The following is a 17,551-nucleotide window of genomic DNA, read 5'->3' as shown; positions in this document are numbered from 1 at the left end:
AGAGAGAGAGAGAGAGAGAGAGAGAGAGAGGGCTTCTACCAACCCCAAATAGTATTTTTCTCCCTCCTCACTATAACCCAACATAACAGATTTCAGTCCATTTTTCAGATTAAATTAAATCGCTTGTTATATATTTATCCTTAAACACTAGTAAATGCTTTCAGTCTTCTTGTACAAAACAAACATCACTAAAGAAATGAACAAGAAAGCATTTTTTAAAAAGCAAGAGTTATCAGATTAGTTCATATACATATGCACCTGCTAACCTTCTTAGCAAGATAAATTCTGTCAGTAATTCACAAGGTCAATCCTTTTGCTCAGAAAAAAACAAGACAATACACAGAAAACTTACGTTACTAACCTCTGTATTCCTCCTGGAAAAACTGTCCTCTAAACTCTGCTCAGACAAATCATAAAACCCACCTACATCCAGCTTTGCTATTGAAAAGAGGGTGCTTTTCTCAACAATAGAAGAATTCCTCTGCATTTAGAATGCAGAGTTCCCATTAGAGCTAAGAATCAGAAATGCCAGTTTACCTCTGCTTTTTAATTGATATTGTCCCAGCCCTCTTCTACGGTCCAGTGAGACAGTGTTTGTGAAATGATTAAAAAGAACGTGATCTGATCAAGAGGATAGAATAATGGGAAAGGAATGCTAGGTTAGCCACAGTGCAAAGTGCTGGGAAAGAAGACCAAGAGACTTCTTAGTCTATTGTTTTTATTCCCATCTGCTCTTTAGACACCTTAGGACACTTTGATTATTTATTTATTCTGCTAAAAATGGGATAAAAGTTGCCCACTTGTACCAGAATTTGGGAACAAGATGTATATACATATATATATTAAAAATCCTTGAATTATATCAAGTTTCCAAAAGGTCATCACTGTCTCTGCTGTGGCCTTTTCCCCATCCCAGATCCTCTATCAATATGTCATAGTGAGTTAGGCAAAGACAAAAGAGAAGCTCAGTGTGAAAACTGCACATATATCTAATCCTGACAAAGCAATGAATAGGCCTTCACAAGTATAATTATACTTGTTTATTTGTTACCACGTACAGAGAGCTGATGAAAAAATCCATCAAAGTGGTATTATGCAGACACCAAGAGCTTCTTTTCTTTGGTTGCTAAAGCCACATTGAGGCTTAAATTCCTTATTGTTAAATTCAGAAGGAAGGGGGGAGGGAATTTTGGTTAGACTTTTTTGCATCAGTTGCTGACAGATCTTTTGTGTACCGCGCTGTATTATTAGATGCATTAGGTAAAGGCTTGCTCCCTCAGCTCCCTCATTTTAGACCATAGAGGAATCCATAATTATAAAGTACAGTACAGAGTACCTTTTAAACAGGGTGTGGCAGGCATTTGGCTGACCACAACTCAAACAGATTTAAAAACAGTCCATTTTCTCACAGTTTGTGTATTTAGAATATCCAAACACAGGTAAACTACCTGCACAAAAGTAATGAGTGTACATTCTAAGAAGAATTTTAAGTGTCAGTCTGAATATACTTATATGTAGTACAGAATATAGTAGAGAGAAAACTTACCATGCAGCATCTATAATGGAATTCTAGCCTAGTTGTATTGGGAAGCTTTCTGTACATCCATCTAAAATCTGCTTCCAGCACATGAAGGAAAACCCTGAAGAACCAAAGTAACTACTGAAGCAACTGCAACACACTGTGACAGTTGTACGATAGAAGGCAAACATTTCTCAGACCAAAAGTACTAAGTAGCCATTACTCTCTAACAGATCTTAAATCAAACAGCTTTATAGTAGTATGATTTGAGGGTCCACAGTTGGGGGAAGGGTGCCAAATAGCCCCCCCTTTACAGAATAGAATTATATCAAAGTAAAAGCAATATGCATAGTTAATGTCTCTGTGAGCTTTCCAATTTAAAACAGCAAAGCTGTAATTTTTCTTTGCTGGCAATCTGGAAACACTCTGGAGTTAATTACAGCTGATTCAAAGTGAACGACACAAACAAAGACCAGTCTATGTCCAGACAATTATACTGCATTAACCAGCTTAGAGCTTCCTGCTGATGTTTCAGGGCTCTTCTATTACACCCTTCTACCTTCCCAGCACGAAAGAAAATGCTTCTGCAAGAAGGAATTAATGAAGAGAACTGCAAAAGAATGTGTGACGACCTCTCCTGACATGGCAAAAACTTTCCACCCATGTCACGACAAAGGGGAGAAGGTAATTAAGTTTGAATAAAGGGATGTAACCAAATACACAGTGCATTTAAAATAGCACTTTAAAAAGAAGACTATAAAAGTTTGCAAACTAATCTCTGACTGGCTGTTCAATCACTATATTGTTTCAACTCATTCTCCTTTATCATATGCAGAGGCTATCTTTCAAATTTTAATACTAATATTATAATGCAATCTCATGTGACTCTTGAACCCTTCCTCCCTCTCAAGATGATAGTGTTATACATTCACACATTCACACACACACACACACAAATGCACTGAAGAATCAGTGGGAGAGCATACATGATAACAAGATAACAGGCTTTGGAATTTTTAATTTAATTATAAGACTGAAATACATTGCTTTAGTCTCCTATATTTTCTCCAAAAGATTCCATAAAACCACAGCAACTGCTCTCCTTTTGGGGCAAGACCAGCAACTCTCCACTAATCAAACTACTGCAGAATATGTGTGAGTTCTCCTGAGAGTAATTTTATAACAAAGGCTTTATTTCTTATATTATCCTTTAAAATATTTTAACCTGCAGATTCAGAGTTCAAATCATGTGGCTTGGTCATGAATATTTCACAGTGACATTAGTCCAGAAAGTGAATCATGATAATTAGCAATATCTCTTTCTCATGTTTCTTGTTTAACAGAAGCTCTGGCATTAGGATTTCATTACAAATGAAGTCTCATTACCCAATCTATAGCTAAAAGTCTGGAGTTTGAACACACTTGATAGAGCAAAGCAACTTTTTCTCATTTCTTTCTTTTAATCAAAAGTGCATCTGAATGGCAGTAACCTAGTAAGCTTTAAGCAGTACTCACTTTCCTTTGTCTTATCTATGCAAAGCAGAATTAGGGTTATAAAATAATGACTGCTTAATCCCTTTGATTTTCCTTTACTAAATAAATATTAATCTACAAATCAATCAAGCCCTTTATCGTAATTCACATAACATACTCCATGAAAGGTAAATTACAGTCATTTTAATTAGCATGTTCTGAAAAGAGCTCCATGTTTCTCTTTTCACTCCAAAATATATATTACATCTGAAAGTTCAAATTAATAATCCTACCCAACACAAAAGCTTAACCACCACAGGATCAATTAGGTCTCATTTATTCCCTTTAAAATCCACTGCATTTATCATTTTAGGAATTTATTAGTCATATTTACTATGCTTACTCAAATATCAGTGACCCCCATTTATAAAACCTTCACAATTTAACCTCTTTTATTCCAAACAATATTAGTTTACATTACATATTGTGCAACCCAATCCTAGTCACATTTACTCAGAAGGACACATTTAATGAGAAGTACCACTGACATCAATGGAATTTGCTATCAAGTAAACGTGCATAGGATTGAAGCCTTAAAGAATGAAAATGTAAATTAAAAAGAACTAGAGAGTTAACACTTGTACACATTAAGAAAGAAAATCTATTGCTTTCACCTGTCACTTAAATTACCAATCTCCTATGCTTAAGCATATATACCAAGAAGTAGTGAGACTTGTATCGAAATAAATGTGTTTAGGGTCAGAGTGAACAAATAATTAATAAAGTCAAAAGCAGAAACAGCAATACCTTCATATCTGTATTTACCATGCAAATATGAGACAGAAGATGTTTTGAAATAATTCCATACTTTATAATAGGCTATTACAAAATGTACTTTATTAATATAAATTATTTTGTTTAAAACTATTATTGCAGATTGCATTTGACACATAGGTTAAATTAGCTAACACTAATACACATGAAGAAAAAGAGCAGAAAACACTTGTTAAAACATTTAGTGCAATCTAACAATATAGAAGGCTTTTTTCAAATAAATAATCATCAGATATTTAAGCAAGCATTGCAATACTGCAACACTAGTAAAGAACATAAAGCAGTAGAATATAGAATAGGCCTTCAAGTACAATACAGAAGACTGTACAAAACGAAAGCAACAATACCACTTATGACTGTAGCATTGTCATACTTAAGGAACAGCCCACAAGGAACTGTTCCTGTCCAATCTCTAGAAATGAATGGAAGTTGTGTAGAACTTAACACATGCCTCTGTGCACTGGACTGTAGCATTCAAAATGATTTCATATTAAACATCTATCCTGTCAATAGAATAAGGTTTTATTCATAAGCCACCCATTGTTCTAGATTAATCTAGTGGCAAATTTCGTTTGGATAGTAAAGATCAGCTGGGACATCTGTTTTTATTATGCAGAGCCTCTTGTCATTTTTTTCAGTGCAAGTAAATCTGACTGCTCTGCATAAGTGAAGTGAACAATTCAGTAATTAACTTTTGTGTTTTAAAATGTATGAACTTTAATTAGTTTTCATTATAAACAAACAAATGTCAACCATAATTATGAACTCCTTGCTTTAACTACATATTATCCCTTTTCAAACAAACTTGATGTCAGACAAATTAAAATCAAGGAGCCAGCAATTTTGAGTTGAATTTTACATGATCTGCCAGTAACTTGATTACTTAAGTTCAATACAGGAAAAGTATTTTAGTAAAAATAATTACAAGAATTCCAACAGGAGACAGACTTAATTGTATTGATTCAAAAGATGCATGTATATAAGAACCATGTTTAAGAAACAATGTTATCTTATATCTACAAATACAAATGCCTCATATAAAAAAGACCATTTTAGACTGACATCTGCCACTCTCAACTCCTGGATACAAAACTAACTAAAATAATTCTTTACCCCCATCATCCTTACACTTTAAGCAACAAAATATCAGTGTGGAACAACTTTGAGGCTTGAAGACTTGGAGGTTTATTTACTGACTAGTGTATCTATTAAGACCAGGAACAAGTGGAGCTGTCAGGACATAATGAAGGTAAATGATTAGTTAGCACCGAGGCTGAGCTCTTCTTCAATGCAATAAGAGTTAATTAAAGTTTACCACCAAACATCAACCAAAGCAGGATGTTGATCAGGTTTCAGTATTAAGTGCAAACAGACAATGGTTGGCAGCAATTAGTACAGCTATCAAATGACATGCAACAATAATTATACATTTAAAACAGCCTAGTGTCTGGTGGGGAAGGGGAATCCAATCAGCCTCCTTTGACTACGCATACCGAAAAAGCAGGAAACAGGTATCAGACATCTCACACTGTAAATCAAGAGAATTCAGCACACCTATACATACCTAAAAAGTATACAAGTATGTTATCTGAAAAGAACATGAAACAAGAAATGTACAGACGACTTATACCAAAGATAAGTGCTAATTAGACCAAATAAATTACTTTGCTGATAGATTTCAAAATGACAAATAAACATGCAGGCAAGTGCTTAACGTTTAAAGATCAGTGTGGCAACTTTATTCAAATTCCAACATGAGATGCAAGGTAGCCTGGCATATCTAGTTCTAATTGTTAAAGTTGTCTCTCACAGATGGTACAGATGGAACACTCTTGAAATTACAAAACTGGGCTTGCAAGTTCTAGCTATACAACCAAAGAAGCCTAAACCAGAGGAATGATTTTACATCTTGTTGTAGCCAAAGGTATATCGTATGAACAGAAAGGTACTTCCACTCATCCAAGGTCCCCCCACCTCCAAATTCTGCTGATTCCTTCATCCCACTGGAGCTGCCCACACCATATCCCAGTGGGGGAGAAGAGAAAACAGTTCCATTGTACAAGTGAAACTCTGATCACGCTTTCCTGGATCCAACAGAGCCAGCTCCCAAGGTGCTGTTGCAAGCACATTTGCTCTTAAATTCATGCAGTCAGAATGTATCTTAATCCTACTTGTTCCCAAACCCATTCTTTTTTTCCAAATCTCTTAACTTAAAAAAAAAAAGCACTCTGCTTTTCAGCCCTGATGATTATTATTCCAACTATAAATAAGACAGGAAACAATCCACCCTTAGCTCAGTTGCGAAAGTTTCTCCTTTTCTTGGGCAAAGTGTTAGAATGAGTGGTTTCTGGCAATTCCAAGCACTATTGGGTGAAAATTATGATCCAAATCCATTTCAGTCTGGATTCCAGCCTGGATTTGGAACTGAAACTGGCTGATAGATGAACTTTATTTATTAGTGTTGTTTATTGCATTTATATCCCACTTTTTCCTCCAAGGAGCTCAAGGTGGGCTCCTCCTGGGAGGAAGGGCGGGATATAAATGAAATAATAAATAAATAATAAATAAATAAGGTGGCATACATGGTTTTCTCCCTCCTCATTTAATCCCTACAACAACCCTGTGAGGTAGGTTAGGCTGCGAGGCAATGACTGGCCTAAGGTCACTCAGTGAGCTTCATGGCGGAGTGTGGATTTGAACCCTGGTCTCACTCAGGTTCTAGTCCAACACTCCAATCTGTTGATTCTTCTGGATCTCTTGGCATTGTTTAATACCATTGATCATGGTATTCTTCTGCATAGGTACTCTGAGTTGAGAACTGGAGGCATTGTTTTTCAGTTGTTCTGCTCCTACCTGGAAGATTGATTCTAGAAGGTGGCATTGGGGGACTTCTGCCTCATAACATTAACATTATGAGATTCTTCAAGGATTCATTTTACCATCTATGTTATTCAGCATTTATATGAAGGTGCTGAATTAGATCATCAGAGTACATGGAGTTGAGAGTCATTAATATGTTGATGACCCCCAGCAATATCCTTTCCAGCTGAGTCAGGTGAGGAAGAAGATGTGTCAATCCAATAGTTGGAAGCAAAAATTGAGTGGATAAGGGTCAATAAATGGATACTCAGTCCATTTGGAGGTGGTCAGTGGTTCGTCTGCCCAGGGAGGTGATGTTCAATCAGCTGTGAAGGGTTTTTCTTTCCTTAAAGAATAAGGTGCAAGAACTGGGAATGCATGAAGATTTATCTTTCTCTCTTGTGAAAGAGAGGTGCCTTGGTGGTACAAAGAATCTTCTATCAATCAAAACTGATATGCTGACTGTGACCCCTTCTGGCCAGAGATAGCTTAGCCACAGTGATCCATGCCCTGGAAACTTTAAAGAGCTGCCTTTGAAGACAGTTTTGAAACTTCAGTGAGTCCAGAACACTGTGGCTAGGTTGCTATCCCAAGATGATCAATTGAAGCCTTTCCTTGGGTTTCCTCACCATTTGGCAGGTGGCAACTGCAGAGCGAGACTTTTCTGTGATGACTCCTCACCTTTAGAAAACTCTTCCCAAAAAGGCCTGCTGAGAGATCTCATTACTATCATTTAACATTTCTGTTTTTCAGGCTTTTAAGAACTGCTAATGTAAACATTCTTTAACTTAAAGCAATGTTACCATCTATTTGTAGGCTCTTGCTGTTTTAGTTTATTTTAATTTTCTATAGCAGTTTTTATGCATCACCATTATCATTATTATTTCAAATTGTACTCCTCCCTTCCTACTCTGTGTTAACCAACCTGAGAATATAAACTTACATTGAAGGAGCAGGATATAAACTGTGTACATAAATAAACAATCCATAAGGACAGTGGTGTGGCTACTTACGTTTGTCTCAACAAAAGAAGAGGACACAGATTTGCATAAACTTTTCATGCACATTTAGAAATAATCACTACAATTTAAATACAAAATATCTCACCATAGTGGAATAGATTCTGACTGGGTGACTTGTGTGCCTGCTCAGTCTGCTATTCAGTTGCTAACTCTTGATGGGCAACTTCAAAGCCTCTGCTCTCCCTTTTTATAGTTCTTTATCTGTAAATTGGACATGGAGTGGGCAGTCCTTCAAAGAGAGGGCATCTTCAGATAGAGGACTATCCACTGACAACCATTCAGATAGAATATTGTCCTCTGTAAGAAGGATACCCGGCCGCCCTAGTGGACAGTCGACTTTGGTGAATAGGCCAGCCCAAGATATTTTTTGTGTCTGAGGCAGAAACTCCAAGTAGCATCCTCAGCCAACTAACTAACATGGAACATAACGCACCAGAAATCTGTGTAACCCTCATTGAAATGAATGGAAGAACTTCCCGTTACCCCATAGATCAGATTTATCATCTTCCATTCCCATGCTTGCCTTAATAACACCACCACAGCAACTGCCTCTTCTGCTGAATGGTATGGCCATATCTTATGGTAAACAGTACATTCTATGCAATATTTACAAAATGGTTAGCACTGCAAAAATCTTGCTACTTTTGTTTTGTTTGGAATCTGCTTTGTAAAGGTAGGGCATAATATTTTAAATAAATAAATACCACAACATAAATAACTCCTTCCCAGGCTTAAGCTACTAATTAAATCCACCTACTGGAAGTTAGCAAAACGAGTCTTGATTTTATAACATTCATGTGACTCTAATGCCCAACGACTGCTATGAGCCATATTGCGAGACAATATGGGTAAATATTCACTGTCAGGTTCCTGTCATTCAACTCAAACCTTACTTGTGTGTACTTTCAGTCCTAGACAATTCAGAAGAGACAAAAAGTAACCATCACAAACTATTTCGTAATAGGCTTGACAAGAATGAGGGCCAGCTTCAGATAATGCCACCTGCTGCTGGTTAGCCTGACAAAGTGACAAATTAAACTCTGTTATTTCAACTCCTAAGAACATACATAGTTAGCAGTGCACAGTAGACACAGAATTTTACCAGTCTATCAACATGAAAAACTACTGCAGATGCTTTATCATCCCATCTCTGCAACAAGGTTGTCACCTTCTTTCCCCAACAAAACTCCTATGATTTCAACCACTGCATGATAGCCAAATTCTGCAAACTTAGATAATTAGCCACTACTGAAGAATAAATCACTAAGAGCTATTACAGCTGCATGCTCAAAAACACTGGATGCTATGTGAAACAAAGATGCATGACTCCAGGACAGTGCTCCTGCAAACCAACAATCACCATCTGAACAGCCTCTTTACCTGTTCCATTTCAAATAGCAAGTCTAGGAATTAGTATTTGGGTCCTGACAAAGGCACACAATTAATGTTAGCTGGGAGTCCTCAAATATAAACAGAAAAAAAGAGTGGATATTGAGAGCTGCTTCACACTTTAAAAATAAGTGGCAAAAAATTTAGTGCAAGTAACTTGTGCTTCTTCTTTCCCTGATTCTATTATGACATAGGAAGTAGGGTGGATCTCCCCTGCTGCTTCTTTGTAACATACAATCCAGCCTTAAGGTGGCCAGTCTCTCAACTGCACTGGAAAAGAGTCTGAGCTTCATTGGAGCCAGATGAATGTTGGTTTGCAATATAAAGAAAAAGAACTACATCATGGAAATGTTTAGATACTGTGAATTAAAAACTGAGAGAGAGAAAAATATCTATAGGAAGTAAGAATTATCAATTTCATTCAGCTCTGATGATTCTTTTGTTACACTACCTCCCAAGATGTGTTCATAGAATTAACTCCCAACTCAACACTGACTTTTTCAGATACTATGCATTTTAACATGGTGGTATAGAGCTAAACAAAGCAGTTGCTAAACTGGAATAAAAACAGGCTGTGATGTTGGATACCAATCATTTTTACTGGAATATGTAAATTTGCATCACTAAATTTAGTTAACACAATGTTTCACAATTTTATAGTTATGGGGCTGCAGCCTAGGGCTGTGTGACAGAAATCATCCCCTCTCCCACCCCCACTCCCAATAACAAACTTCATTTTCCCAACTAATTCTGTTATACTAGGATTTGTGCACCGAGTTTGCTAATCCAAGTATTTCCCTAGAGCTGTATTTAAGATGTAGCCCACTCCCAGCACAAAAGTGTCTTCAAAAGCCCTTTCGCCCCCTTCAGCACTCATACGCTCATTGGTCCTGACATTTTCACTTCAGCCATGACAAATGAGCTGATAGCAGTGATCAGATTGCACACAAGTACTGCTTTATCTAAAGACGTATCATTAACTCCCATCACTATCTTCCAGTATGATTCTTCTTTTAATTTGTTGTGAAAATGCAAGTCAGTTTTAAAGTATCTAAACCTTAGGTAACTACAAATAAGCTTCACTAAATAAAAAAAAGGCTGATACAGACAGGATCAGAACATGACTACTATTAACTAAATGTTTCTCAAGGGACTTAAGTAACTGTACTCAACCTCTGCCCTAGTGCAAACATGCCAGTTAAAAGTCTTCTAAAGGTCCCTTCCCCGATTTTTAGCAACACATAAATAAAGTGAATCAATCAAACATGCCTAATAAATTAGGGAACCAATTTCTGTCTCTTAGGATGACACCTGCTATCATTTTGTAATGTAACTCCTATTTGCATTTTCTATAAGTAAAGTTTCACTTCAGTTTTAGGAAAATCAGGTCATCCCTCTAAATTAGCAATTGCAGCACTAAAACTAAAGCATTTTGAAAGAAAATCACTAGGTCCAGAATAAACAAAGCAATTTTTCCATAAAGGCTGAAGAACCAAAGTCCCAGTTACACAGTTCTTGTTGAATCTAGAAGCTTTCCAAAGTATTTGTTGTGACTTCTCCTAGCAATTCATCTGAGAATAAACATAGACGCAGAGTCAACTGTAACACAACAGATCTTGGGAATGGAGGTCATGCTTTGAGGTAAAGTGCTATTCACTTCTGGACCATGCAAGAAGCTCTTTATCCCTGTTCTTATTGGAATCAGTTCCCCTTACTAGAGCAAGAACAAAGCCAAGTGCTCATGTGTACTTTATGAATAAATCAGAGGTGAGCCACTTTAAGTGCTGCCCACGATTTTCCTGTTGACAGTTAGCACTTAAACAGGCTTCTAGGACCAGCAACTCCTGGCAATTCTTAATAGTTCCTAATCTGCACCCTGCTTCATTTCAAGAAGCCATTCACCCTATTTTTTCCTCAAGTTTTCACCTCTTGCATAATTTTGTGCCATCTTCCCAGAAAAAGGACTGTCCCATTTCAAAACTCAGGCCTCCATCAATAAAGCAAATTTTATATCCCAGAAAATCCAAAGCTTGAAAAAGTTACTTTTTTGAACTACAGCTCCCATCAGCCCCAGCCAGGATGGCCACTGGATTGGGCTGATGGGGGTTGTAGTCCAAAAAATGTAACTTTTCCAAGCTCTGAAAATCAACCACTGCTTCTAAAAAATACCATGCATTGCAACCCATCTAACTAACAAACTCATATACTATTTAGCATTTCTGTCAATTATAAATATTACAAACTGTGCTAACATTTCTCACAATTCTTGAATATCATTGTATGAATATTATTTTAAACCAAGATGATGAATCATCTTAACATACTACTGTCAACTGCATTTAAAATCTGATACAACATCCTGAGAACACTAAATAACAAAAATGAAGAGTTGGGATAAATGTTAAGGTGTCAGAAAATAGTCATTAACTTATAGCATTGATGGCTAGACTAAGCTATTGCTACATACAAGAAAATGATCAGAAAGCTTTGAGCCCATTTATGATACGTGATAACAACAATGAATTTTGGAATTAAGGTTCAGCTTTGTAATGATATAATTAATGTTTTGTATTTTAAGTTTTTACCTCTTAATCTCTATGATATTGAACTGTCTCTAAAACATAAATTATATCTTCAGAATTTAGCATTAAGATTTTTACTTCCCAAGGGATTCTTCACATGTACAATAAACTGACCATCCTCATCACTTTGGCCCATGATTTCCTGTATTTCATAAACTTAGCAGTTTATGATTGTGAGCAGTCAAAAATGTAACAGGGCCTATCAAGAAGTTAGAAAGACTACAATGCAAATGGCATGAACAAAACATATTAATTCAACTAGAGCAGATCAAAGGTTTAATTCAATACTACAAATAGTGTTGATACATCAAAAATTCAAAATAAAGGCTCCACCAGGAATGTGCTGCATCTTCTGCAGAGTGTTGTAGCATTGAGAAAGGCCACTAAACATAAGAGCTACAGCAGAGGCCAGACATAAAAAGTCAAACAGTGAAAGTTGTTCCACGCTTTCACCTAGATTTAACAACAGCAGCTCTAGAAAAACTGGGTTTTCTTTGCTGTTCTGAGCCCTTTGTATCTTGACCTCAAATTGATACAACAGACAAGACTCTGCCTTTGAAGTCTTGGAGATAATAGTAGGATCTAGGCCTGCCAGCTTTTTATTAGCTCTGCTCCTGTGCCTTTCAGAGCAACTAGGCATCCAGAAAGTTTTTCTTCATCACTTTATCTCTATACCTGGAAAAAATGCTCCGTTTTTATCTTCTCTTACAGAAAAAGGACCAAGACCAAGAAGGATTGCAATTTAAATGTGGAGTATTGTTGAAGCTATCAAAAATAATCTAGTCCTACATTGCTATCTCAGATTACAAAAAACTGTTGCCGGCAAGTGACTGACTTGCCACCCTAAGATTACAGGTCTTCCTTTCTGAGTGGATCTCAGTGGTTCTAAACTGACTAGATCATGGCTTGAAGATTATTTCTGGACCTCACAAAATTGATTTACTGGTGTGGATTTGAAATAAACTGATCTTAGTTTGTATGTTTGCTGCTTCATGAGCAATTTGTTCATAGTTATACTTTTAAAAATGTACTGTTAATCCGTATTTTAAATTTTGATATTTTGATCTACTCAATTAGTATGATCATTTTTATTAGATTTACACAACTACAACTAAACTAGATTTACAGCTAGAGAGACAGGCCTTTGATTTTAATTTTTAAACATTATTAGACTTGAATTAAGCACATAAAAGTTGGTCTGAAGGCAACATGAACGTGTCCTAAATATCATGGGGGGTTCACAATGTACAATACACTGCCAGTTCCATCTAAGTGACAAAAATATCTTTCAAGCATCTCCATCACTACCTGAACCATTGTAAGTCTCTGTTTAATTTGATCTGTACTAATAATAAAATTCAGTTTACCAATTTGCCTAAGAATGATGTGGTGGTTCATTTACTAGCTGAACCAGAATGAATCAGAAGCACATTTAAAAAAAAATAAAATTTGGCTCCTATACTAGGAAGTTACAGGAATGATAGAGGCCTACTACTTTAAAGCTGCAATCCACTCTAGCAGACCATGAAGATAAGCAGCCTGGTGGCGGAAGAAATACTGGTCAACATTTTGGACACTGCCGGTTGCTGTAGATCTTAAGGCTATTGTTGAAACTTTTCTTTCTAATCTTTCATCTTTCAAGTGCTGGCATATGCATAGCTGTTTATTAAGAACAGAGTAATCTTTGGAGAGGCTGCATCTATGGTGGGCAGCAATGCAGTCTCCCAAGCAATACAGAATGTTGCAGCCTCTAGTGTCTAAGCTTTGAGCCATGAAACTCCAGGGGGAAATAGAGGAATCTGAAAACGTAGAGGACTGTATGTGAATGTGTTAGAGTTTAAATCTGTTTTAATTGTATACATTGTCATTTTATTTAATCTTGGTGTGTTAAGTAGTAAAACAGTGTTACATAAAATTTTGTCCCTTGTCTCTGTCTCTTCCAACTGTAAAGTTTTTTTTCCTGTCATGTGTAAATATCTAGTATAAAGTTTAGGATAAAATATCACAGAGATATTAATCACTTGGTTACATATAAATTCACATTTATATCATGATGTGAATATTTGAATTTTCCTACATCAACAAGAACTGAACCACTTCAGATGGACCATGGATCATCTCTTAATGACAGGAAAAAGGAACCAAACCAAAAACATTTGTCAATCTGAATCCAAGCTAGAACTGATCCCAAAAACATAAAGGTTTGACTCCTTGATAAGGTCTCTGCTGCGATATGTCTAATCAAAGTGTACCTTTATTGAAAACATATTCAGTTTTTTTACCATGAAAGCTGGTTTCTGCTCTGTCTTCCTGTCTGGTTCTGCCTGTTTAACTTAGATAAGAGAGTTGCTTCTTAAAAATAGAATCACACATTTCAGCCTAAACCTATAATCCAGCAGAGAGCATGATTCAAATCCCAATTCAGCCATAATGCCAACAGGCTGACCTTGGCCCAATCTCTCTCTCTCAGCCTAACAACATGTGGTTGTTGTGAGGATAACATAGAAACAGGGACAGCCACGTATGCCACTTTAGCTTCTTAGAGGAAAGGTGGGATATAAATGTAATAAATAAATAAATTTCATGTGGGTGGATCCTAGAAGCTTAGTGAGAAGATAAAAGATGGAAGGAGCCAAAATTGATGATGCAATGGAAAAAGGAGAAAAAAGCCCTCTGCAAGGGATCATTTGGTCAATTGCGTACCCTGGATGGGGTTGCACTCCCCCTGAAGGAGCAGGTATTTAGTATGGGGACATCTCTGGATCCAGCTCTGTCGCTGGAGGCCAAGGTAGTCTCAGTGACTAGAAGTATCTTTTATCAGCTGCACCTGGTGAGACATCAATGACCATTCCTGGACTGAGAGAAATTAGCCACAGTAATTCAGGCATTGGTAACTTCAAGACTGGATTACTGCAATGTACTCTATGTGGGGCTTCCATTGTACTTGACCCAGAAACTGCAATTAGTGCAGAATGCTGCAGCCAGATTAGTGACAGAGTGAGACCGTGTCAGCACATGTAAAATCTCTGTTCAGCAATATGCACTGGTTGCCAATTTGTTACCAGGCCAAGTTCAAGATGTTACTATTGGTATATAAAGCCCTTAACAGCTTGGGACCAGTTTACTTGCGTGAGCACCTTATGCCATATGTGCCCACTCAAGCACTTCACTCTACGGAACAGACACTGTTGCAGGTGTCCCATAATACTCATTCAGCACTTGTACGAAATTGTTCCTTTAATGTGGCAGCACCCACTCTTTTGGAACTTTCTGCCTATTGACATCAGGCTGAATTTGCTGAATTCCTTTTGGCACCTGCTTAAAATTTTTGTTTAGCCAAGCTCTTCTGGAAACATAGATATTGATCTGTTTTAATCTTTTTAGTAGCTGTTTTAATTGTTTTAAATATGTTTTTAATTACTTGTTTTTTACTGTTTTATTGATCATTTTAATCATTTGTAAACAGAGGTCTTTACATTCAAGCAGTATATAAATTTTGTTAAATACATATCAATAAATACAAATAAACCCCTGGCAAAAGTGATTTGTCTGTTCCCTAGCAGTCTACTGGGCAGGAAGGAAAAGGAAGAGAAAGAGAAAAAAAGAAAGAAATGGGGGGACAGAAATAGAGAGAGAAAAAAGGATGTCCTGCCCACATCTGACTTTACCTTCTCCATCCCTGGCTTTCACCCCACCTATTGCTGGCATGTGGCCCCAACAGATTATCTCTGATGTAAAGTGGCCCTCAATAGAAAAATGTTACATCCCTAAAGCAGGGATTTACACTATTGACCTAAACTTCATGGGAACTAATATAGCCCACTCAGCTCAGTGTGACAGTCATATATATATTCTGTCTGCTTATAAAAAAGAAACTTTCAGGATGGTTATAAATAGTTCTCAGAATTAGAAAAAACATTACAAACAAATTACATTACAAATATTCTAAGATGAAAGTTCATTAAGAGGGATATGCACATTTAATGTTTCTTAAATAGTAAACATTTTCTAATAAAACTCAGCTCAACCATTCTTCAACAGAATTTCTTTTTCTAGCATTCCAAACTTTTATGAATGCAAACTACTGACTACCTAACAGAACATTGAAATAACAAAATCACAAAATGTGCTTGTTGCAGAAGACTGTAATACATCTATATTAATTTACATATCCTGAACTATATGAAGAAGTTTATACAGTCACAAGAAGTAGGAATTTTTCTTCAATATGGAGTGCTAGACTTAGATCTGTGAAGACTACTGAACCAGGCTTTTCAATTTCCCCCTAATTATTATACTATTAAGATTTCAAACCTAATAATACTTACAAACAAAAGGTGAGTTCTGTTAAACTCAGTCAGGCTTATTTCTCAGCAAACAAGTTTAGAATCTACTTAGTTAGGAACTCATTCTATTTTTCACAATAGAATTCTGAATAGCTTGTGCTCAACACTTGTATTTTTATACTCTAGAATCTCATAAAACAAAATCCTTTCCATGTACTCAGATGCAAGTTTCACACTGACTACAATGGGCTTACTTCTACATAAGTGTACATGCAGCCTCAGTGTATGGACAGCCTAGGTTTCTGCATGTTCAGTAAGAATGCAGATGCCCCATAAACTACCATGAACCATGTTTTATCCAGTTTTGCAACAGTTGGGAAACTGCCAGTTAGAACATATGCTTCTTACATAACAACATAAATTAATGTATTTTAATTAACACATTTTCCCAATATTCTCCAAAAATTTCTCTTACTTTGAACGTACATCCAATCTACAGGTTTCTTGCTTTTTAAAAGAGATTGTAAAGATTTGCAAAAAATATCAATAACCATTTACAAAGTTATAAATAGTTTCCCTAGTGTGAAGGTTTTCTCACTCAGGTCAAACCTCTTCTGACCATAGTTCCACACTGAGCTGTCAACTTTCTATCATTTACAAATATTTATTTATTTTGTAAATGTGCAACAGTCCACCAAATTAATCAGATATAAGATTGTATTCAACTGTCAAACCAAGAGTACATCCACTGAAATCAATAGACTTCAGTAATGTACATTGATTTCAATAGGTCTACTCTGGTATGACTTATTTGGATACAACCCATAGTCTTCAAATTGCATACACACATGCAAGGGCCCTGAACAAACACATAGAGCAAGTTGCTATAAGGTGCATTCAAAAGTATTTTTTCTGTGATTATTACAAATACATTTACAGTGACCTGAAAAACTGAAAAAGACTGCTTAACATGCAGGCAGATAAATAATTATTTCACCACACTACATCTGATTTTCATATGTACCATGGAACTAATTTTTAGTTTTTAAAAGTGCATCAACACGTATGTTAACTGTCCCAGTTACTGTTGAGAATTAGAAGCACAAATCACATTGTCAACACCTAACCAATTATAGTCGTAGCTTTAGGCCTCCTCCTAGTCCCATTTAAGTCAATATATTTTATCACTAACTTTTTCTAAGAATAGAGACTGGATCATTAGTGACATGACTTAAAACCCTACAGTAAACATATCAAAAACTGAACACTAAAGCGCACTAAGAATAAACCTCATTACATCCTAATTTCTATCCAGATTATATTTATCCATCTACAGGATCAAACTGAGGCAATTACTATTTTGTTTCTTAGAAGTGGCTACTAACCACTTAATACATAATTCAAACACAGACAACATTTTTAAAAAGCAACAATTAAAACAGTTATTAACTTTAAAACTATGCATCTGAATAGCAGGTTCAAAAAACGTAGCTTACTATTATTTCTTGATATACACATTCCTCTGATATTTTTAAAATCTCCTTTGCCCCTCCACAGAAGCAAAGCCCTGAGAAGACTCAATACCCA

At 36.3% G+C, this 17,551-nt stretch overlaps 1 protein-coding gene across 9 annotated transcripts in view; it reads right to left on the bottom strand.

Moving 5' to 3' along the window:
* The window catches only part of ZFHX4 (zinc finger homeobox 4), a 339,659-nt gene that overhangs the window by 307,102 nt on the left and 15,006 nt on the right, over window positions 1-17,551 (bottom strand). The gene's annotated exons all lie outside the window — the stretch shown is intronic.

Source organism: Rhineura floridana, chromosome 1, assembly GCF_030035675.1.
Source record: "Rhineura floridana isolate rRhiFlo1 chromosome 1, rRhiFlo1.hap2, whole genome shotgun sequence".
Taxonomy (NCBI): Eukaryota; Metazoa; Chordata; class Lepidosauria; order Squamata; family Rhineuridae; genus Rhineura; species Rhineura floridana.
The sequence above is the reverse complement of the archived record's forward strand: the minus strand, read 5'-3'. Positions and strand labels throughout refer to the sequence as shown.